General features: G+C 37.0%; 1 long non-coding RNA gene across 1 annotated transcript in view; it reads left to right on the top strand.

Moving 5' to 3' along the window:
• LOC131493412 (uncharacterized) overlaps positions 1-18,810 on the top strand; it is a 28,217-nt gene extending 9,407 nt beyond the window's left edge. The window contains exon 3 of the long non-coding RNA XR_009252658.1: positions 18,777-18,810. This is a non-coding gene — a long non-coding RNA (uncharacterized LOC131493412). The remainder of the gene's footprint in view (positions 1-18,776) is intronic.
• The last annotated feature ends 5,962 nt before the right edge of the window (positions 18,811-24,772 follow it).

The following is a 24,772-nucleotide window of genomic DNA, read 5'->3' as shown; positions in this document are numbered from 1 at the left end:
AAGATGACATGACTCACACAAAGAGTCCAAATGCTCCCAAACCCTAAGCCCTGATTGCGGTCAGGATCCAAAGGAGCGCACGCTTTTTATGTCTCTTGCTGTGCTTTTTCTTGCCCTGCTTGTCATTCTCCTGCCATTAGATTCCATTAGATCTGGTTTAAATCTGTTGGGTAATAAGACAACTCTACTGAGCTGTATTTTTTCCTCCAGTTTTATTTCAATATAAGGTCTATGTAACTGGAAAAATCTGTTTGGAGGCAAATAGCATGACCCATAGTATGAGAATATTTCTGAATGATGGAGAACCAGATTTGTTAGAGCATATTCCAACAGCTGTCTTATTCTGAGTTGATTCCTTATAGCTCAGTCTTAAAACATTTATCTATCTTGCCAAAGGGGCAAGGTCTAGTTGTCTTCTTGTTCTCTCTTTTTTCTAAATTGAAATTATATACGAATGAGACAGGAAATGGCTAGAATGCCCATCCAGCATGTAAAAATGGGACCAGAAAACTAAAACTTTTTGCGATACACCTCTGCAAAGTATTGTGAAAGTCACATGAGGTTGTCTTTATTCCTAACGCTAGCTGTTTTACAATCCAAAAAATATGACAGAACACAATGTGATAGTTTGTCAAGGTATCTCCATGGGATCATGGGGCACATTTTCCCCTTGTGATACACTGTGGCTGTATATCTGTGTTTTAGAGCTGGAGGATGTCTTATAGACCACCTAGTTTAACCTCCATTTAATAGGCACAGTAACTAAATCATAGACATGGGAATTTGCCTAATTTTACACAGCAGGTTACTGAAAAGTTCTGAATAAAGACAAATTTAAACTTCCAGGCAATCTCCTATATTTGAGAACTCTAGGTATTTTGAGGGGGAAAAACATGATAAACAATCCTAAAGTCATCGTTGAATGAATGACAACACAGATGCTCTAATTTGACTCATGTAACAACAGAAGCAATCCAACTACTCTTTTCAGACCTGAGTGATGAGTGGCTTTCTGATAATCCAGTTCTTTCAGCTGTACCTACCCAACATGCCTCTTTATGGTGAATGTCACCTCACAGCTGAAGCAAGTTTATGGGGCACTGCAGTTCCCCGGGCGTTCTTTGTTCAGTGGAGAACCAGAGAACTTCAGTCTCGGGGACTGTGAATCCACCAGCTTTCATCAGTCTGAAATGCATTTTAAATCCATGTCAGGCTGGCTGCAAAATTTATTTCTCCAACTTGATAGTGAGTCCAGCTGCCCCACACTCCTGTGAGTACCTATACTAATTACATACGATGAAACATAAGAAATGAGCAAAAACAGTGATTTGGAGCTGTGTTTGAAAGGAGAGGTGAAAATGCAGACTCAAAAACAATAATCCTCATCAGTGCCATAGAGAAAGCAAGCTTCTGGGTACGTTATCATGGCTGTAAGGAAAATGTATACATAGAGAAGCTTTATGTTACTATATAGACCAAAATGAGACTATTAATGTTGGTGTCTTCCCTTGAGAATGCTGACAGTCTTTCATTTTCTTTTGTCTGGTATTTCTGAAGCTGTCTTTTCTCACATCTGAGTTTGGTTAGTCACTATTTCAAACATTATTATACTGAAAACGTTATTATACTGAAAATTCAAATAAAATGATTTTGCCTTTAGGTCTCAGATTCCACACAGGATTCTTTAATTATTAGTGAAGCAGGTTTGATTTTTTCCATATTGAAACCAGTCTCCTCAGTGCTTCTAGGACTGAAGTATTTTTGGTTTTAATTTCATGTCACTAATGTAGTCATCAGAATTGGCACATTTGTTTTTCTTCACAATTTCCCTGATTGGTAATTACCTGACCAGAAGTGGTCAAGCACTTCATGAAGTAGTGCTTATCAACAATTTGTCTGAACGTACCATTTTGCAAAATGTAGTTTTGCTATGTTGACAAATTTGAACATGACTTGATGGCCTGATAATGTCCGTTGCCTAATTGGCATTGCTGGGAAAGTTGTAGACAGCTGGGTGTGTTGGGAGATGCTTTAATATTGGGCTAAGTGTAGGGGAAAATAAATGCTGTTTGTAACCAGAAAGGGAATGAGGGGAAAGTGATAAGTAAATAAATCAAGAGGAAAAAGAAAATGTGACTATCTGAGAAAGGGAATAGAAGCCAAGTTTCACAGCCTTCTGTCAGTTGTTTGGGAGACAAAGGGAGGGGAAGTGGAGAATGGAGTTTTGTTTAAAACATCAGGAAGCAAGAGAGGGCACTGATTAAACATGCAGGTTGTGGAGCCAGAATTCCTGGGTTTAAAACTTATTTTTAGCACTTCCTGCTGTGAGAATAATGTCGGACTGCTTAATCTAAGCCTCAGTTACTTAGTTCTGCAATGGGGCTATATAATAACACCTACCTCATAAATCCATGGGGAAGATTCCATGAGATAAACCATGTCTTGATCCTTAGTCCAGGGCATGACCCACTTTAAATGTTAGCTGTTACTGTTATTAAACATCAGAAGTTTGTTGTGGTTATGTATGGGGGAATGCTGAGGAAAACTGTAAAGCCAGAGCCAAAGAATATAAAATTCGTTTTGTTGATAAAAGGGATTTGATAAGACATATATGCTACCATAGCTACAATGTAAACTTGCTGGAAATAGCTTTGAAAGAGTGTGGAATTGCGACAGCCGATTTTATGTTGGAAGAAAAGCAGCGTTATTATTTTTAGGTCCAAATAGAATTGCCTAATGGATTCCATACATTAGTAATGTAAGACTATATGCCTGACTTACTTTCCCTGGCTCCATTTGAAGGGAGGGGAATGAGAGATCTAGTAGAAGGTGACTTGGCATACAGAGCAGTACAATCTACGCTCATTGTCTCCAGAGATCCTGGTGAGACAAGGAGATGCGGAAGTTGTTGGAAAGGAGACAAGTTTTTATTCATTACTCTTAGGCCAGAAGAATCATGAGGGCATGATTCATCACCAGACTAGGCTTAATTTAAAGGCAACTTTGGATCTCTTTGCTTTGGTAGTTAAACTGTTTTGTGGCGACTAAGTGGTAATATACAGGGGCATGTATAATAGAGATACATGGGCAAATTTCCTTATGGGTTATAGTTTCCATTTCTTTACAACTGTTAGACTTTTTCACTGTCTGTTGTGAGAATTAAAAGATACCACTTATTAAAAAAAAAACTACCTAACAAAATGTTTGAGGCACAGTAGTTGTGCTACAATTGTTAATTTCCTTTCCTTTATCTATTTCTTTAGAATTTCTTCTATTATTCCTTTACATACTTTCTTGCTTATACCCTACTATGACATCCAGTTGAGAGCACGATGACTTCTCATTCATTTTTCTTGTGTATTCACTTGGTAACCCATTGCTTTCCTTTGGGCATTTTACTTTCTTGACCCTCTGACACATGTCCTTTTCAGTTCTCTTTTGTGCTCAATATCTTCTGTTGGCTCCTGTAGATTCACTTGCCTTCTCCTCTCCTCTGCTCTGCCTTAATAATGGGCTACATCAATGATCCCCATGTTTTCTGGCTTCTGGATGGGTTTGGCCAGTGGAGAAAGGGTGCTGGGGAAGATCCTTGAGAGCATGTGATGACTGGCTGACCTGTGAACTGGACCCCAGCAATCAGAAGCTCCTTACCCCCTCCTCTGCCCTTGGAATGTGTGTTCCATTTGCTTTCCCTTTTCCCGGAAGCTGCCCCAAGGACATAGCCTTTGAGATAATGATGTGGTATTGAGACCACCCAGGTGGTATATGTGACTGAACCTAGGTAAGGGCTGTACATAAACTTTCAAGAGTTGGTAGGTGGGTGTGAAGATCTATCAGCTGCCCAAGACAAGCATCCTAGAGAAGTCCCCTTACTTATTAAACCTGCCACCTACCAGTCTGGTGCGGTCTGCCTCTCATTTTTTCTGGTCTCTCTTACCTTCTGCAAACAGGGGCTGGTTTTCGAGTATATTAGGAGAGCATCTGAGGAGTTGTGACCAACAAAGGAAAAAGTGAATATGAGGAGTTTATTTCCTCAACTCCCTTCCTATGGGGTCACCAGGACTGGATGCATGAAGCTAGGTGGTTCTCTCCACATGGCTCTGTCTCTTCATTCAGGCTAATACTTTCTTTCCACTTCCCATCAGACCAAGGAATAGCTCCTCACTGTTACTAGGCCAAGATCTTTATAAATATCTCCCTTTAAAACTCTTCTTTAATTACCCAATATCAACGTGCTATCTCTTTCAAGCTAGGATGCTTGGAAGGATATACTGCCTCTGCTCTTGGATTCTACCACTCTTGATCTTTTTTCCTCTGTATTAATATAAGCACCTATCTTACATCTAGAAAGTTTCAAATTTATAAGAAAATCAAAGCACATTTAAATAATACATATCTCAGTATAGATCACTCAGATTTCTAGGTTTCAATCATCTAATTATTAGGAGTTCTAGTGGGTGAGTAATCTGCAAATACATTTTTCATGTCTTAATATATAAGCTGGAATCTGGCTAGTGAAATAATATATATTTTGGAATTTGATACATAATGGTTTTTTTTAAGATCTCTTATTTAGAAAGTAGTGGCTGATTGTCAATGGATTTTATAAACAAGATGCTCTCAGTTATGGACCTCCAAGATAGAATTATGGTGAGGTTTCATGTTCGATGTGTATTTGTTTAACTATATAATTATATCACTAACCCAAACATTAGATAAAAGGGTAGGTTATTTTAGTAAATTGTAAATGGAATTTGTTATTGTTTTAATTTTTGCATCACTTAAAATTCCAAAGGTCTGAAATCAACACCTGAGCAGAAATATATTCAAGAACATAAAACATACAAAGAAAGGAGGTTTATTAGAAATTAAATGTACTCTTTAATTAGGTCTGGTGTTCACATCTGAGTGAAATCAAATGGCCTTTAGCAAATATTTTACAAGCATGGTTTTTGTATAAGGAAAGGTAGGTGACATAATGATCAATTATGAGACTGACATGCTATTTTCTTTTATCTTTGGCTGCTCTGCTAAAATTCAAAGTACTGGGTTATACTACAGCATATCTTTTAGGAGCCCTATTAGATGTGTATTTTATTTGCTAATTAGCGTTGGTAGTTCCTCAGTTTGCAGCCAAAAGGGCACTAGGCATTGTATCAGAAAGATATCTGATATGCAATGACATGTAATTTTGTAATGCAAAAAATTATCATATTTTATATTTTTATAGAGAGTAAAAATTTTTTTTCTTTGATTTCTATGTGTTCTCTGTGAAAGATAAATTTTAAAACAGTCTGACACTCTGGTATACAAAGAACTGTATGTCCTTGCTTGTATGATCTCAAATAACATTGACATAATAAACTTTGGTAACATTGCACAGAGTTTGTCCGAATGCTGTCTTTTTTCTGAGTGCACTACTGTGTATGTGATATGATATTTGTGTACATCAGTTATATATTAAATTAGCATATCCATGATATGTCATACACACATATTTATCCTATTTAATGATTTTCAGCAAATATGTATTGAGAATCTCTGATGTTGTGGACGCTAGAGCTGCAGCAGTGAGCTCAACATGGTCTCTCTACCCTCTTGAACAGTACACATGCTTAAGCATTTGCTGTCGATGTGAACAGTTTTCTCCACAAAGAATGCAACCATTTAGGACAATTTAGACAGAAATGGAAAAATAGAACTCCTGTTAATCAAGGTCTTTTTAAAACAGTGGACTGCCTCTTTAGTTTAGAAAGAAACTAATCTCAAATAAATTTAAATACCATGCCTGGGCATCTTTTTTTCATTCCTATTTTGAATCAGTATCGTTCCCTACTGTTAACAAAAGTTAAACTTCTCCTTTCCTCTGATCCTTAATTTATAATTTTAAAAATAGACCTCAGCTGCACTGTTAATGTTATTACCACCAATGGGTTAGCTGTTATGTGGTTTAACATTCTTTAGATGTCATTAAGTAATATCTTTGAGGTATCTAGTTTTCACACATATCTTTATTTTTCCTAGAAACAATAGCCTTTTTAGGTTGCCAGGAAAAATGGTTTCACTTTATAAATACCATCACCTGGTTAGATTTATATATTATGTACAATTTACAGATGAAAAAAATAGTAAATTGAGTGAGTAACCCATTGTTCACTGTTAAACATACAGGAGATGCCCACATAAGACCTAAGCAAGGTATGCAAAATGGCAAGCTTGCAGAGGGCAATTCCTGGACTACTGACCTCCCAAGACAATGTCAAAGATTTTATTAATCTTACAACCATTATAAAAAGAAATGAGAAAACAATAATGGAAATGTAACAATTATCATAATGTGATGATGAATATAAAAAATAAATTTTTAATGGCACAATAAAAGGAAAACATGGTAGAAAAATGTAATAGAACTACATACAATATAACCCATAACCATACATTTAAAAAGACATTAAATTGCAACTCTTCCCAGCATGGTCACCCAAGTTGAATATCATGAAATGGCTAATGGTTCACTTGATACTTCCCAAAGTTTAGAGAGCAGCAGGGGTAGAAAAATTCATTTGTCATTTGAGCCTTTATGAATGACTAAGAGAATTACGTTCTCCACATTCACCGTACAATGGCAGGAAGAGTGGGAGGCACCAGGTAGAGCCTGTTGACATCCAACGCAAGAATTGAAAGATGTACAGCTGTTGGTGAAGGAAGGGAATGTTGTCATTTCGTGTTGGCGGAGAAACACTATCTTCTGGAAGGAAAGACAGGATCCTGGCAGGAAAGAATTTTAGATCACATAATATTGAAATCACTGATGCTGAAAATAGTACCGAAGTAGCCTTGAGTCTGTTCAGCAATAACCAGCCCAACATTGGTTCTCCCCATTCCTCATGTGTATATTTGCAAAACCACAGTACCACAAGTAGGAATTGGTTATCAAACGTGGCTGTGCGTAACCACTCACAACTATGGGAGATTTCCTCTAAAATAATTTTGCTTCACTCACATGAAAGGCTGTTTTTGAAAAGCTTTACATGCAAAAAAAAAGTTACAGGATATGATTGATGAAAACTTTAACAGAATTTTCATAAAGCCCTTAGAGATCAAGTAGTGAAAGAAGATCAGAAATTGAAGGTACTATTAGGGATTTAAAAACCACTTATTGAAGAAAAAACAAGATGCTTTGGGCCACTGTGTATGTGATACAAGGTAAATGGATACTCTGAAGGCTGCGGTGTGAGTAAAGTGGTTCAGGATATTTATGACCTGGGGGCAGGGGGCGAGGGTGGAGAGAGAAGGAGGGAAGAGAGGGAGGGGTGAATTGCAAAATCTGCTAGTGATACAAGACTATTTAGATTGAGTATTGGTAGAAGCCCAGAACCCAATTTCAGATTTAAAATACATATTTTTAAATTCCTAAGATATGTAAGGAGTTTAAAAATTATTGAGAGCGCATACACATAAGAATAATTTTACTGCTTACCTCATTTAGTAGATATTATATTCAGTCTCAAACAAGCCAGGGTTTTAGTCACTGGCCAAGAAATTTCTGTAAAGTTTGTGAGGTACTGAAATCCTTGGATGTATTTTACCGGGTGCTTTAAATGTAATATATAAAGCATTACTGAGGAGAAATTATAAAAATTATAACCCTATAACCCTTTCAATTTTAAAATGAGTTATCTGTATATTAAGTGCTGATGGTGTAAGTTAAAAGTACATAGAGAGAGTTTAAATATATGGGTAAGGCACAGAATGAGTACCCTTATTTTTCATTTTCTCTGGCCACTTTCAGGCATAATACAGATCAATTAACTTTCTAATCCATTAATAAGGATGGGTTCTCATCTGAATGTGCTCAAATGAAAGCCTAAAAATATCCCAGTTCAAGACTGCAGTGGTTTCTTTTTTTTGCCTATTTGTGTCGACTGACATTTGATTGCTGAAATCAAGTCATACTCTATCTAGGTGTAGCCTTTCTGTACTGTATGCGAGGGTGTAAACTTTGTATGTCTTACTGAAAAAAAAATGTTGTTTTTGTGATTGTGTACTTTGTGACATTGGCTAATTTATCCAGAAAGTTTATAGTAAAAAAGCTGCTTAGGTTACTGGGTGTCTGATGGAGATGTGACCCGATGTGGAGCATTAAATGTGCTGGTATATAGAAGAATCTGAAAATAAAGTACTTGTCTCCATTAGAAAAACAAAACAGGTGATAATGTGCTAAAATCATGGAATTGTCAAATTAAACAGTGTTAGTAGGAACAAATGATAAAAGGAGTCTCTAATATGCAACTACTAGGGCATTTCTGCTAGCTGTTATGGGAGAGATACTTGAAGAAATCATCTGATCCTCTTTGAAACTATAAATAAATTTTTTAAAAGGAAAAAAAGAAGAAAGCTAGGAGGAAAAAAAAAGCTAGGGACTAGTACTTTTTAAGATTTAAGTTTAGGAGCTAAGCCTTGTCAGTTTTTATTGGTTAATAAGATGGAGGAAATAGGTGCCAAGGATAGGTGGTAAGGAGACTATATTCTGGATACAGCCCTAACGGCCTTCCAAGCGTATATCTTTTTCATGATATCCTTTTTCTCCCCTTACTTGACATTCTCTCAGAGGATTTAGTCCAATGTTTCCAGTTTAACTTGCACCTAGGTCCTGATGACATCTAAATAAATATTTCCAGCCTCAATATCTCTCAGAAACTCCAGCTCTGAATTTGACTGGACATATGTACTTAGATGTTTTAAAGGCATCTCAGACCTAACCTATTTGTTGCATTCCCATTCCCTCTATTTCAAAGCTTCCTGTGTTCATTACTGTAATTAATGCACCTGCCATATACCTAATCGCCCAAGCTAAGAGTATCAAAGTGAAGCTTAACTCTTCTCTTTTCATAGTTTGCTAAATCCAATTTATCAACAAATCTTTTCAATTATATATTTTCATTAAAAATTACCAAGCCAAACTCTTTCTGGGTTTTTTTTTATTTTTATGACATTGCTCTAGAGACCTTTGCCATTTATTTTCTAGACACTTGCCACAGTTTCTTTTTTCTTTTTTTAAATGTTTACTTATTTTTGAGAGAGACAGTGACAGAATGCAAGTGGATTAGGGGCAGAGAGAGAGAGAGAGAGACAGAATCCGAAACAGACTCCAGACTCTGAGCTCAGTATAGAGTCCGACATGGGGCTTGCACTCATGAGCTGTGACATCATGACCTGAGCTGAAGTCAGATGCTCAACCGACTGAGCCACCCAGGTGTCCCGCCACAGTTTCCAGTATTCCAGTTCCAGTAACTGTATTGAGTCTCTTTCCTTCTTATGTCTGTGTTCCACATTACTCCCAGGAATATTTCCTAAACAGACATACACATCTCTACTCATTCTTTGCAAAAACTTTTCATGGTTCTTACATTATTAAAGAAGTAGTCCAAAATCCTTAGCTTGTACTGCACACTCCAGGAACATTGAAGTTAGTGGTTATTTCATGAGAAAGGCATGATTTTATGCCTCATTTTCTTGTTCTAGAAATTCCTTCCTCTTAGAATTACCTTCTGTCCAATCTCTTCGTATGGAACTGGTAAAACATATGGTTATCTTTTAACTCCCAAACCAAATACCACGTCTTCTGTCAGACTTCTCTTCTTCTCCTCTTACAGAGTTCTTTTTTCTTCTACATTGATTTAATTTGCTTAATGCCTTTGTTAAAACATGAACCAGTTTGTATTAGATGTTTTTGTTTATTTGATTCTGTTTATTCTTTTCTCTTCCATTATTTCTCTTTGACTTTTTCTTTTAATCCTGTTCTCTTCTTTTTGATCCTGTAAGATCTTTGAAGTCAAGGACCTTTGTATAACTAGTGCCAAGCACCAAATTGAAAATGTAGCAGGGCCTCTGTAAAGGTAAAATGAGTGAACCAAATAATCTTAGAATGAGAGAGAGACATGAAAATGGAAACCTAAGAGATTTGAGCAGTCACTGCAGACTATGGGGGAAAAATGTTGAATAGGAATAAGTTCAACTGAGATTGGAGACCTTTCTTATGGGTATAACCAGTGCTGGAGGTAAGTGTGACCTAATAAAAAGGGGAGAAAAGAGAATTTAAACTTTTGGTAACAATGATTTGGTCAAAGTGATTGTCCAAAGGGTCCCAGAGAGTAGTCAGATAAATGAATCAAGATTGACCAACTGATCAAGGTGAGCCTGAGACCGTGAGCATTCTTCACTTGTGTAAATTTCTGGAGAAGAGGCACCATCTTGGGAAAATCAGTCTTCATGCAGAGTAAAGAGTAGAGGTAATGTTTTAGGAAAAGATTCTCATGATTTCCAAGTTTGTTAGCAAAAAATGGGAGTGCTTGTAAAATTGGTATGCCAATGCTTTGGCTTTGGACCTTTGATGATTGGACTGAATAAATTAATAGGTAGATAGGAGCAGCAGTAAAAGTGTAGTTCACAGGGATGGGATGGGCTCATTGATTCAACTGGAAGTAAATGTTACTGATCTCTTCCTTTCTTTCTTTCTTTCTTTTTCTGCTGGACCCTTCCCATTAGCAAAAAATTCTTTTGCACAAAAAAATTTAATTTTTCTTTGTTTACTTAACTCTCCATCTACCACCCCATTTCTTTCCTTACTTTTATAACAAACTCCTTGAAAAATTTATGTTCATTCTGTTTAATTTTTCTTTTCCATTGTCCCTTCATCCCAAGATTTTGTTTCCATGACTCCATTGCAAATTCATCTTTTCAAGTTCACCAAAGACCTTTTAGTTATTAATTCTAACTCATAATTCTTGGTCCTCTTTCTAACTAACCTATTTGATGAAGTTGATCACTTGATGATCACTTCCTCTTAAAATGATTTTTTTTTCACTTGACTTCTAGGATACCACATTTCCTTGGTTTTCCTTCAACTTCACTGACTGGTCCTTTCCAGTTTCCTATGTTTGTTGTCATTTCTATTGTAAACCTTTGAGCACTCCAGGGATCAATGCTTGGATATGTTCTTTCTCTATTTCATTAAATTATGCTCACTTCCTAGATTATCTTATCTATTCTTGTGGCTCTAATTGCTGTATATCACTGATAACTCCCAAGTATATATTTTCAGTCTAGTTATCCCTTTTAACTCTAGACTCAACTGTGTACTTTACATCTTTATTCAGAGAAACAGTTGGCATCTCACACTTAATATATCGAAAACCACATTCCCAATCTTCCTCCTCAACCTATGCTTCTTATAATGGTTCTCATCTAATTTAATTGCAATTCTGTTTTCCAGTTGCTTAGGCTAAATAAAGTTCTTATAATCCCTGGTTCATCTCTTTGCCTCACACCTCACATTTATTCTGACAGCAGACTCTACGGACTTTCATTTAAAAATACATCTCAAATCTTACCCCTTGTTACCACTTTGCCATTCCCTGTCTGGTCATACCCATCAATGTCTATCATCTGATTATGTTGCAGTAGGCCTCGTAAGTAGTTTGTTGCCTCATTTCAAACTATTTTCAGTATCACAGCCAGAATGAACCTGTGTAATCATCAATCAAAAAGCCTAATAGGCCTGTGCCCCACCCCACTCTCATTTCCACTCTGATTTGTCTAATGGGACTCTTACCTTTTCACTGACCTGACCTCCTTAGAGTTCCTCAAACATAGCAGGCAAACTCCTGCCTCAGTTCTTTTGTACTTGCAGCTTTCTCCCCCTAGAATGTTTTTCCCTAAGATAGCAAAACAATTTGCTGTCTGACTTCTGTCAACTCTCTGCCCAAATTTCACCTTCCCAGTGAACCATTCCCTGGCTACCTGATCTGCAGTTCTAAAAACTACTGTCTTCCCATCTTCCCTGCTTTATTGCTTCACTTAGCACTTACCTAGATAACAAGTCCTTAGACAGGACTTTCCATGAGCAAGGCACTGTTCTAGGCTCTGCAGAAAATATTAGCTTATTTAATGATCATAATAACAACCCTTTGAGCTTGGCAATATCATTAGTCCCATTTTAGATATGAGAAAACTGGAAACTGGATTGGTTAAGTGACCCATCCACTGTCTAGATGGCTTTGTAAGTTGTGCTCCTTACCACCCTATTAGGCAGCCTCTTGCCATGTCCACATTCTACATGTTACTTATTGATCTTTTAGATTCTCTGTCTCACAAAGTATTGGCCAAAATGATGTAGGCTCAATGTGATGAGTAAAACTTCTAGGGTGTGTCCAAAACGAAAACAGAACCAAAACACAAGGAAATATAAAATTCCTACTCAGACTTTATATTCTTTCTCTTTCTCACAGAGGATCTAGTGAAGAACTCTGAGATCTTTTTTTTTTTTTTTTTTTTTTTAATGTTTATTGATCTTTGAGACAGAGAGAGACAGAGAATGAACAGGGGAGGGGCAGAGAGAGAGGGAGACACAGAATCTGAAATGGGCTCCAGGCTCTGAGCTGTCAGCACAGAGCCCGACGCGGGGCTCGAACTCACAGATTGTGAGATCATGACCTGAGCCGAAGTCGGACGCTCAACCGACTGAGCCACCCAGGCGCCCCAGAACTCTGAGATCTTTATGGATGGAATGGGACAATTGTGGGAGAAATGACTCAGTGACCAGGAACACCTTCATGGGATCATTGCATGAACAATCCAAAAATTTAGGGGTTGGCCTTCCATGAATAACACAGGAATCGTTCATATAGAGGGGATAGTTGAAGATAGTGATTAAAATCAGTGAAAGACTCAAAAAAAGATTGAAGAATAAAGAACTCAGGGCAGGGTCCTGAGAAACACAAGTGAATGTAAGAGATTGAAAAGCCAATCAAAGAGATAAAAGTAGACAATAACTTAAGATTGTTTATTGTCACTGAAATCAAAGCACAAAAAAATCTCCATAAAAAGTATGTTAAGATCAGTCAGAAAATGCCATTTAGAATTACTGGAAAGAGGTTATTGCTAAATTAATGGAACATAATTGCTAGAAGTTTATTTAAAACAACAGTAACCTTTTAAAATTAGATTATGTGGAGTTTTTTTGGTGTTGTATGAGTTCTTTATATATTTTGGATATTAATTCCTTATCAGCTATATCATTTGCAAATATCTTTTCCCATTTCGTAGGTTGCCTTTTCATTTTGTTGATGATTTCTTCCATGTGCAAAAGCCTTTTATTTATTTTTTTAATTTTTTTTTAATATTTATTTTTGAGAGAGAGAGAGACAGACAGACAAAGCATGAGTGGTGGGGAGGGGCAGAGAGAGCAGGAGACACAGAATCTGAAGCAGGCTCCAGGCTCTGAGCCATCAGCACAGAGCCCAACATGGGGCTTGAACCCACGAACAGTGAGATCATGACCTGAGCTGAAGTCAGATGCGTAACTGACTGAGCCACTCGGGTGCCCCAAAAGCCTTTTAGTCTGATTTAGTTGCAGTTGTTTATTTTTGCTTTTGTTTCCCTTGCTTGGGGAGACAGATCCAGAAAAATATTGCTAAGGACAACATTCAAGAATTTACTGCCTATGTTTTAAGAGTTTTATGGCTTTTACATTTAGGTCTTTAATCCAGTTTTAGTTTATTTTTTGTGTTTGATGTAAAAGAATAGGTTTTACATTTAGGTCTTTAATCCAGTTTTAGTTTATTTTTTGTGTTTGATGTAAAAGAATAGTCCAATTTCATTCTTTTGCATGTAGCTTTCTAGTTTTTCCCAATACTTTTTATTGAAAAGACTGTCTTTTCCCCATTGTATATCCTTGCCTTGCCTTGCCTTGCCTTGCCTTGCCTTCTTTGTTGTAGATTAATTGACCATATATGTGTGTGTATTTCTGGCTAGAGGACGTCTTTCCAAAGAAGATATATAGATGGCCAACAGATACACAAAATGCTCAAAAATCATTAATCTTAGGGAAATGTGAATCAAAACCACAATGAGATATCACCTCACATTAGTCAGGATGGCTAGTATCAAAAAGAAATAACAAATGTTGGCAAGGCTTTAAAGAAAGGGAACCCTTGTGTACCATTGATGGGAATGTAAATTGTGTAGCCACTATGGAAAATAGTATGGAGGTTCCTTAAAATAATTAAAAATAGAAATATCATATGATCTAGTAATTCCACTTCTGGGTATTTACATGAAGAAAATGAAAGCATTAATTCAAAAAGATGCGTGCACTCCTATGTTTATTGCAACATTATTTACAGTAGTCAAGATACGGAAATAACCTAAGTGTCCATTGATAGGTGAATGGAAAAAGATGTGGTATATACAATGGAATATTATTCAGCCATAAAAAAGATTGAAATTTTGCCATTTGTGACTACAGGGATGGACCGAGAGAATATTATACTAACTGAAATAAGCCAGACAAAGACAAATACCATTGGATTTTACTTATATGTGGAATCTAAAAAACAAAACAAAGAGTTGTAAATATAGAGAACGAACTGATAGTTCTGGGGCAGGGTGGGAGGTAGGTGAAACAGGTAAAAGAAATTAAAAGGTACAAACATCTAGTTACTGAAATTAAAAAAGAGAATAACCTCAAAAAAAAAAACCCAAACGTTTGAAAATGGAAACACAAGAGCCAATATGGAGAGGTTAACTAAACAAACAAGGGAGAGAACTGTGATATTAAATCATCATTAAAAATGCAAAGGAATAATGTTTATAGTACAGGTAAAAAGTATAAATTAGGAAGAGAGAAACTTTGAAGAGAAAGATAAGAAAAAAGAGAACCATCTTGATGCAGAACATGTTTTATGTTCCTTTTTTTTTTTTTTCAAGATAATAAAGAGGCAGTGTTCTGACTGAATTTGGGAATGGAAAATAACACATTGGTCAGTATGGATTAGAGCTCTTCTGTGAAAGGGTCACAAGGGAATTCTAAAACCTTCTTGATGTGAACTGTGACCATTTCCAATTACAAATAGAAATGTAGAATCAAAGAAGAAAATTTATATGTACCATAATGTATTTTGGAGCCATTTAAAATACATCCATCTCTTCCAGTTCTAATTAGGCAGCTAATTTGACTTGGATAGCTATATTGGTGTGAAGAATTGTGGACAAATAGCATAAAGACATATTTTCTTTTATCAAGTAAAATGTCCAGTAAATGGCAATGATAAGCAATTCTTAAACATTTCTTTTTTTTTTCATTTTTTCCCCACATATTTGATGTTTATTTATTTTTGAGAGAGAGAGAGAGAGACAGAGTGCAAGCAGGGGAGGGGCAGAGAGAGAGGGAGACACAGAATCCAAAGCGGGCTCCAGGCTCCGAGCTGTCAGCACAGAGCCCAATACAGGGCTTGAACTCATGAACCATGAGATCATGACCTGAGCTGAAGTCGGATGCTTAACTGACTGAGCCACCCATGCGCCAAACCCCCCCCCCCTTTTTAAAACACTGGTTTTTTTTTTTTGTTTGTTTTTTGTTTTTTTTTTTTGAGAGAGAGACAGAGTGCGAGCAGGGGATTCAATTTTTTTTTAATGTTTATTTTTGAGAGAGACAGAGCATGCGGGGGGAGGGGCAGAGAGAGAGGGAGACACAGAATTTGAAGCAGGCTCCATGCTCTGAGCTATCAGCATAGAGCCCAATGTGGGGCTCGAACTCATGGCCGCAAGATCATGACCTGAGCCAAAGTTGGATGCTTAATTCACTGAGCCACCCAGGAACCCTAAGAAAAGCAATTCTCTTAACCTAATGTGTTCTTATTCAGCCATAGTAAGTTGGTGAACAATAATTGACCATATTTATCACTTCTTGTTTTTTTGTTTGTTTTGTTGTTGTTGTTGTTTTCTTGGAAAACCTCTTCATTAAGCTGCTAGTGAGATTAGGAAAATCATGTATTTGGTAAAATAAAGGCAGAATCAGACATATTTGCCCTCTGGATCTTAGTTTTCCAATGTAGATTCACTAATCACCAAGGTCCACTCAAGGTATGAAAAGAACTCTCTAATTCCACAGGTATAGCACTTTTCATTTATTTTAAACTTACAGAGAAGATTACTCAATCAGACAAAAACAGGTAAGCAGGTGACCATTCTCTGATGTTAGAGGAAAGAAGTATAATACAGATTTTCTAGACTAAGATAAGCATGAGCATTGGTAAAGTCTCCTTCTCTTCTCTTCCGCCAGACAAGGACTAAAAGCTACTTCCGTCATATCTTAAAATGTCCAGCAACAACCTAAATGCTAATCCTGATTTTGAAAATGTTATTATTTTGTTTCTCTGGTTAATGCTGAATGACATTTAGGAAAATGCTGTTGCGAGGAAAGATACAAGTTCTTTGTTTATAGACAAGGATCAATATGATAAATGATGTCACATTTGTTTTCTAAGTAACCCCTGTAGTGTCTTGAGTGATTATACAATTTGTGTGCAAACTTGGGGAATAATAGTATTGGTATTCATAATACAGCACAGTGTCTTCTTAAAGCCTAATAGAATTTCCAGTAATATTCTGCCTGGCATAAGGACTGTCTCAGAAACTGACTCGTCTTTTACCGTAAGCTAGCTATGTCAACTCCAAGACTCTTGAGTATGTTGAGATAGAGGTCAAACCATGTTACTACAAGGTAGAATTTTAATTGTAGTCAGTTAACGTAACTGCTGCAACGGGTTTAAGAAAAACATTGTTTAGCCGAAATAAAGGAGCATTTTGTTAAGAAATTTTGTGACAATCAGCAGCAATAACCCTGTGGTTTATTAAACAGAAATCTTCCATGATTAAGCCGGGAAAAACTGCAAAGGGGGTGACTTCAGCCTTGATCACCTCATTTTACTCTTTTTTGCGGTTTTGAGGAAATGAAACAAACCTTGGCAGGGAGCAGATCAAAGGTTAGCAAGAGGAGATAGCATCATTCTCTTTCCTGATTAGTCCATGAGGGCAATTAAGCAAGAGCCATAAAGTAGAATTATTCTTTTGCTCATTTTTTGGGGGGAAAAATTTGGTATGTTATATAATCACAATCCTTCTGAATGCTATTTTACATGTTCACATGCCTAAGGTCTCTTACTAATTGGGATACCTTTGCGTGGGACTCCTGTAGGGATGACATATCTTGCTGAGGGGACCATGTTGGGTATAAGACAGACGGGAAAATACTTTTTACACTTTAATAATTTCTCTGCGCTTTTTTAAGTTTTACATAGGTCAATTAACTCCTCCATCTATTATTAAGCATTGGCCATGTCTGCTTTTGTTTGTTAATTGTGCTTCATATCTGACATTATAGATCATGTGCAAGGGGGTGGCTGCCTGTCAGATTCCTGAGTCTGTCTTTTGGTCTGGTGCCGTGGGCGAGGGACTCACATGGGCAGGACACAGGAATTTTTTATTCAGGTGAAAATTACTAAATCAAGCCATGGGAGAAAACCACCTCTGTTTCAAAAGGTGTTAAAGCCTGGGCTGAGTGATTCCATCTCAATATCATAAGGCAGAAGAACACTGTTTTGTATTCAGGAGACCCTAGATTCAAATTGTGGCTCCATTATATAAAAGCTAGACAAGTCCCTTAATCTGCCCGTGTCTCGGTTTTCTCATTTGTAGAGTAAGAATCGATTGCTTAGAATTGTTATGAAAGTTAAGGGAGGAAATTTGTAGAAATTTATTTAACACCATACTCATCCAGAAGATGCTCGGTCTGAATCCTGAAGCAGTTCAGACTGAACTTCCACTTTCTAAAGGCTGTATAATCATCTAGTTCTGCTAAGACAAATGCAGAGAGTTAATGTGCCAGCAGAGGACCTGTTTATACTGTTGGAGACACTGGGGTCTGTGGCAAATGGATGGGAAAGGCTGAGGCCAAAGTGGAAGCCATAAACAGATTTTGGTTTAACTTGGTGAGGTTTGTTCAGTAAGCACAAGTTCAAGCCAGGGAGAAGGGTGTAGTTAATAAGAAACAAGAGGATTTTGACTAGGAGCCTGGATACAGATATAATTAGGACTTACCTATTTAGTGGATCTATAAAGATGCAGAGATGTCACTTGGGATGACGATAGGGGCTTTCTAACCTTTGTTCTGGTTATGAACAGCTTTCTTGGTATGAGAGGTTAAAGGCTGTGGGTTTAGGCTGTGCGGAGAGAGATGGGATCCTGCCAGCACCAATAATAACAATAAAGGGCTGTGTACTCTGAGTGGTTTTCCCAGTTGACACAGCTTAGCTAGGTTCTCCTAGCTGAGGGAGATCTTTTTGTTTGTTTGTTTGTTTTCATGGGATCTTATGTGATAGAGATTTCTGAATTAGGGGTACTAATTCCGAATTAGAAGCCAGTGACTTCTAGAGTTGTCTCACTAGAACATCCTTTTGTCCCTGCTGTTAAGTGGTTATTGGCCACATCTCAGGAAACAGTCTGACCTAAAGCTTAAACAATAAGCATTAACTTAATGAACTAAAATCAGTAAGTATAAACTAGTATAATTTGGGAAGTGGAGCAGACATTAAGAAAAATGACTATCCATTTAGTATCATCTCTTCCTTTGGATTCTACAGATTATGTCAAGTTAGGATATAGGCATTCCAAGAGATAGAAGATGCTTTCTCACATTGTTCAGTGTTTATTATTTAATGATGCATAATATGTCATCTCAACTGTATTTCCATTTACCTTCGATAACTCTGTGTACTACATACAAACATACCCATAGAGCTAAATTGTACTTGTCAGTATTGACGTTATTTAAATATTTGTTCAATGCAATTAATATTGTTTATCAATGAAAAAATGGATTGGAAGGGTGAGAATTACTGACATATTTTCTCTCCTCTTTTCCTTTCTTCCCTCAGAAGTTTCGTAAGCATTCCTATCAGCACGAAACAGGTGAGGATCCCACTGGGCACAGGGTAATCCTTGTGGATAAATGGTACATATCGAAAAATCTGTTGACTTATCATTTAGCGACAGCTGCCCAACTACCTTTCTCCCTACTGCGAGAGTCCCTGGCTGAATCATCAGAAGTTGATTAATAATCAAAAAAGTAGAATCTGCTAGGGTGTAGGAAATAGGCGCTCACTTACACAGTACAGCTGAGAACAAAATTGGCACAATTTTTTTCTGGACAAGAGTTGGCCTATATATTAGCAGCCTTTAAATATGGTTACTCTTTGACCTTGCAGTTTCACATTTGTGAAATTATTCAGAAGAAATAATCAGATAAATGTGCAAATATAGAAGTCCAAGGATGTTCACTGCAGCATTGTTTATAATAATGGAAAATTGGAAACCTACCTAAATGGTCAGTAAAAAGGACCTTATTATGATACTTTTCTATGACAGAGTAATATGTACACATTACAAAATTTTATAAAAAAATGCATAATCATATAGGAAAATATTCATGAACTAGTATCAAGTGAAAAAAGCAAAATGGAAAACTGTATGTTTAGGTAGCATTCTATTTTTGTAACAAATATGCAGATTTAGATACTTAAAAAAACCCCACAGTACCATGTGTCAAAAAGCACAAGAGTTACATTAGTGCTATAATAAGTGATTTTTTTTCTTATGCTTTTCTGTCATAAACAGGTGTTAATTTTGTCATCACTTAAAGGTAATTGTGATATTGAACGCATCCCTTTTTTCTAGAATTGTAATGCCATCAGCAGTGATTTTTATCTCTTTTGTTCATTGCTGTATGTTCAACACCTAGAAGAATGTGTAACTATAATTAGGGGCTTAATAAATATCTGTTTAATGAATGAATTCTCACTCTGTTCTATTATTCTCAAACATTACCATACCAGAGAGCCAGCACCTTCTTAGGACAGTTGTGTTGAAATGAACAGAAGCTCAAAATGATCCAGCCCCCCCAAATAGTCTTAATTTCTAGAACAGTCCTAGAGACTGAAGGTCATATTTTAATGCTCTAAGATTCCCCAATTTATGCTCTAATACCCCAGTTTAGTTTATATTATTATTATTTTTAACGTCTATTCTATTTTTGAAAGAGGGAGGGCACGTGAGCAGGGCGGGGCAGAGAGAGAGAGGGAGAGAGAGAATCCCAAGCCGGCTCCATGCTGACAGCAGCGAGCCCAATGTGGGGCTTGAACTCACAAACTGTGAGATCATGACCTGAGCCGAAGTCAGACACTTGACCAACTGAGCCACCCAGGTGCCCCTAGTTTATATTATTTGTATAATTTGGGGTGGGAACCAGGATTTAAAGAAATAGCAAATGGCCGTGCATAAAAATGAAGTTCCTCATTTCATTTATCTTTTTTTATGCAACAAAAATTATCACATGCTTATTTTTATTGTGTGTTGAAAACATTTTGGGGGGGTATAACAGCAAATATGTAAACACTTATAGTTTAAGTTTGTTGTATTTTTGGTTGCCCACCATCTTCTGGGTACCCTTTTTATGCATGGGGAATCTCTCCCTTTATGAGATCTCAATCTCCAAGGCAGACACCAGAAACTTAAATTTTAAACTTCGTTTACAGCTATAGCTCAAGAATTTTTTGTAGATTTCTCCCATCAAATGGTCCCAAGCAAGGTTTTGATTAGGAAACATACTGCAGGAAGAAAGAAGCATGGTGCAGTATCTATTTTTCTGGTGAAGGTGATTGAGAAGTAGCCAGTGTTATATGTCCCAGTTCTAACAGTTAGGCCTGGGGATTTATAGGCAGGAAAATCTGGGGTTCCCAGCAGCAGCGGAAAACTGTTCTGTGAGCAATTATGTCATTGTAATTTGGATATTGTCCTAGTTAGATCACCTCCAGTGATTCTCTGACCTTCCCCAAAATCCTGTGAATTGCCTACTATTGTTCCATAGTATGTTTCTCCTTCTAAGAGTACCAGAACACCCAATAAAAGGCTTCTTACGATCTTTTCTTCTCTCTCCTCTCTTCTCCTCGTCTACAGGATGGCTATATAGTTATACCACAAAGTCTACTACCCCACTGGCACTGCACCCAAGTATTCTGCATCTCTGTCCACTACAGTAGTTGAACTATATGTCCCTGGCCCACAAAGGCCATCTCGGTTTTTTTTCATCCTGGATCCCACCGTCTCTCTCCTACTAAAGGACATGGCAGTTAGCCCCTCTCAACTCCACATCACCAGCATTCTTTCCCATTGGTGTAACGTATGTTGTAATACATCATAACGATAATTATCCATTGCCCTCACTGCCCTCTCCAGTGAATTAACCATTTCCCTTCTCTCTGCTAAAACAAACTCCCTCAAGAGTTGCTAGTATTCATAGTTTTCACATCCCTGCCTGTGCAGCCATCCCAGGACAAGCTGCCACCACCAGTTTCCATCTGGACCACTGCGGTAGCCTCTTGTATGTCTCTTTGCTTTCTCACTGACAAATATGTGCTCTACTCAAAGCAGCTGTGGTGAGATTTTAGAAATAAGGTCAAGTCACATCTTGCTCAGAATTTCCCAATGCTTTTATCTTAACTAACATACAAGTTGCAAGTCCTTGCCATTTGGCACCAGGCTACTTTTTTGACCTTATCTCCCATTTCTCTCACCCTCTTCCACTACCTCTGTTCCTTCTTTTTTCTCTAAACTTCCACGAATGCCTTTACATCCAAGCCTGTGCGTTCACTGCCCCTTCTTCCTCGGATACTCTTCTTCTAGGTAGTCACTTAATTTTGAGATTTGCTCAAATGCTCTGCTCTCTTGGAGGATTTTTCTCCTTACCTTACCTGCAATGGTTGTCTTCTGCCCCTAACACCCTTTCTTACCCTGATTTCTCTTTCCTCAGCGAATTTATTACCTCTTCTGTTTTATGTGTTTATTTGCATATTATCTATCCACTCCCACTACAATATTATCTCTATGAGAACAAGAATGTCGCTTGATCACTGCTGTGTTCCCAGTGCTTAGAGGCATTAGGTAAATATTTGTTGAATGAGTGCCTGGGATCTTATGAGAGCAAAGAGCAGGGAGTGCCATATATTCCCTAGGAGATTCTTCTCAGCGGAGGTGGTTCTGAAACAAGTACTGAATAATGGGACATATGCCAGGCAACAGGTAAAGAAGAGAGGAGAGGACATTGTAGAAGAGGGAATGGTATGTTCAGGTGCACAGAGAAATGGAAGTTTTAATTCTAGGGGGAAGAGCACTTTCTTTATAGCTAGTGCCCAAGTATGGATGGAGTAGGGAGTGTGATGGAGTTTTCAGCGATAAACCTTGAATGGTAGACACCATGATAAATGTGTTAGGTTTATTCTTGCAAAGTTTAGCAGTATAACTGTATGAATACTGTACCATTCCAAGGATTTTTTCTACATTTTTCATATGCTTATTTTATTGAGAAAGAAATTTTATTGGAAAGAAAATTAAACCACTCTATATTGCTGTGGACGAAATGATGCAGAACCAAAAATCCAATTGCCTAATTTATGTCTTCCTTTCTTAAAAAGCATCGAATGCTTTTAGTAGTATTTTTCAGACTCTACCAAGTGGTATAGCCTCCTATATAATCTATGTATATGAGCTATGCTCATATGAAGTGGCAAATCAGAGATCAAATCCTTCTCTATTTGAATGAATGGTTGTTGGCTTGTGTCAATCTGATTCAAAAATAGTAAAGGAAAAGATTAATTTTCTCATACATAGTGGCTCTTAATCCTTTGAGACTGATAAATGCTATGGACAGTCTACCTAGAGAAATACGTGTAAACACACATAAACAGTTTTGAATAAAATTTTAAAAAGTGTTAGATGCACCCTACGGCCATTCATGTCTCTTTTATGTCCATTGGCTCGGTTACACATATATCATGTTTCTCACACATATACCATGTTACTCAAAGGGTAGTAAGTCAAAGTAGTATGAAATGAGTCAACTAAATATTTTCAAAATTACACACTTCAGAGATATTATTAGCATATGAATGCGTTTTATACATTGGATATCATTATTTATCCAGTGTGTCTCTGAATGATTTATAAAAACATTGGATTCCCTGAATATATAAAAAGTCTTGGAAAATAGTCCCTCAATAAATAAACATAATAGGTATAGAATAGTATTTTAGATTAACTGGATTAAAGAAAAATGTAGGCAAAATTAGAATATTCCTAACTTACTGTTAAAGTGGTAAACAAAAATCAGATGAAAACTTAAAGTATTTAATCTCAAAAGTTTGCCAAATGGATGGGGACTTTTAGTGATTAGGATGTGTTTGGCTGCCAGTACCAAAAACATATCTCAAAATGTTTAACTCTAGAGAAAGTTTATCACTTCACATGTAAGTCACTGGCATGCAAGATGACTCCAAAGTCAAGTAGTTAAGCAGTTCGACAATGCCTGCAGAGATTAAGGTTCTCTGCATCTTCCCACTCCCACAATTTTAGGGAATTGCCTTGGTTGTCAGGCCAGCTGCTCCTGTGGTCCCAGTATGGATGCTACAGTTCCAGGAGGCATTCAGATATGTGACCATCCAGAGGAATAAAATGACAGTCTCTTCTCTGTGTTTCTAACTCTAAGTCCCTCCCCTTTGATGTAGGAGACCTCTCTTCGCAGCCCATTGTCCCGAATGGGTCATATCCATTTGTAAGCCAATCATTGTTAAGGAGAATTGTATAAACTTGATAGAGTTAAATTGTTCATGATTTGCTCTTGAGCTGAGAACAGAAATATTTTTTCTGAGGTATAGGTACATGCATAAAACTGGGGTCTCCTTAGCAAATAAGAATGAGGAAATTATGGGTAGCCAACTATTAATCTATCTTGTAAGAGTTGAACAAAAATATGAAGGAAAAATATTTTCTTAGCAAAATAGGGTTAGATTATGTGTCTACAATATTGGCTTCTGTGGGTGATGGAGGAAAAATGTCATGAGACCATTAGCTTTGTAGGCGTTGATTAATGTGATTATTGAATACAAATGGAAGCAATTTTTTTCAGAAATATCTATTAATATTTGAGAAGTGTTAATGTTATGATTACCTAGGTACATTTAACGTCTCTGTGATTGATTTCCTCATTTGTAAAATGTGGATAAAGCAACCTTTCCTAGCTATCTCATAGACTTCCTTTGTGAGCCAAAATGATTACATCTGTGAAGGTTCATTGTAAACAATAAAATGAAATTCAAAAGTTGTTAGTCTATTTCTCTCAGATTTCAAAGCACTTGACATAAGTGGTCTTATTAAGTTAATGTTAGTGAGGTGGTTTACAAGTGCTATGGTATTTCTTGTTTACAAATAAAGCCATTTGGAAATCTTGATTTTCATGGAACCAACATTGTATAGGTAACCAAGCTAGAAATAGAATCACACCTCATACCTGGCTCAGTTTTCTTCATAAGATTTGACTACCTTGACATTAAAAATAAATTGTAACATTTAGCTATAATTCCTTTTGTCATGGATAACAGTGGCTTTACAACTTTTTGATTGTGAAAGAAAAAAAATAATTTTACATTATAAACCAGTACATGTGTACAGGTGCCTGTACACACAGACTACATATACATCTACACAAATAGAAATATAGAAAACAGATAAAAAACTATTAAACGTACTTATTCTATGTGCAATTAGTTCTGACATTTTTTTGTTAAATTTGACTAAAACCTTTGTTGCAACTTATTAAATTGATTTTATGAGCAACCAATAGTTTGTGACCCATAGTTTGTAACACACTACTACGTTCTACTAGTGCTACTCCTTCTACTAGTATAAAAGCAGTGAGGGCATCTGGGTGGCTCAGTCAGTTAAGCATCTGACTTCAGCTCAGGTCGTGATCTCATAGCTTGTGAGTTTGAGCCCCACATCGGGCTCTCTGCCTCACGCTGGGTTCTCTGCTGTCATCACGGAA

Source organism: Neofelis nebulosa, chromosome 2 (assembly GCF_028018385.1).
Source record: "Neofelis nebulosa isolate mNeoNeb1 chromosome 2, mNeoNeb1.pri, whole genome shotgun sequence".
Taxonomy (NCBI): Eukaryota; Metazoa; Chordata; class Mammalia; order Carnivora; family Felidae; genus Neofelis; species Neofelis nebulosa.
This window is presented reverse-complemented; position numbering and strand designations above follow the sequence as displayed.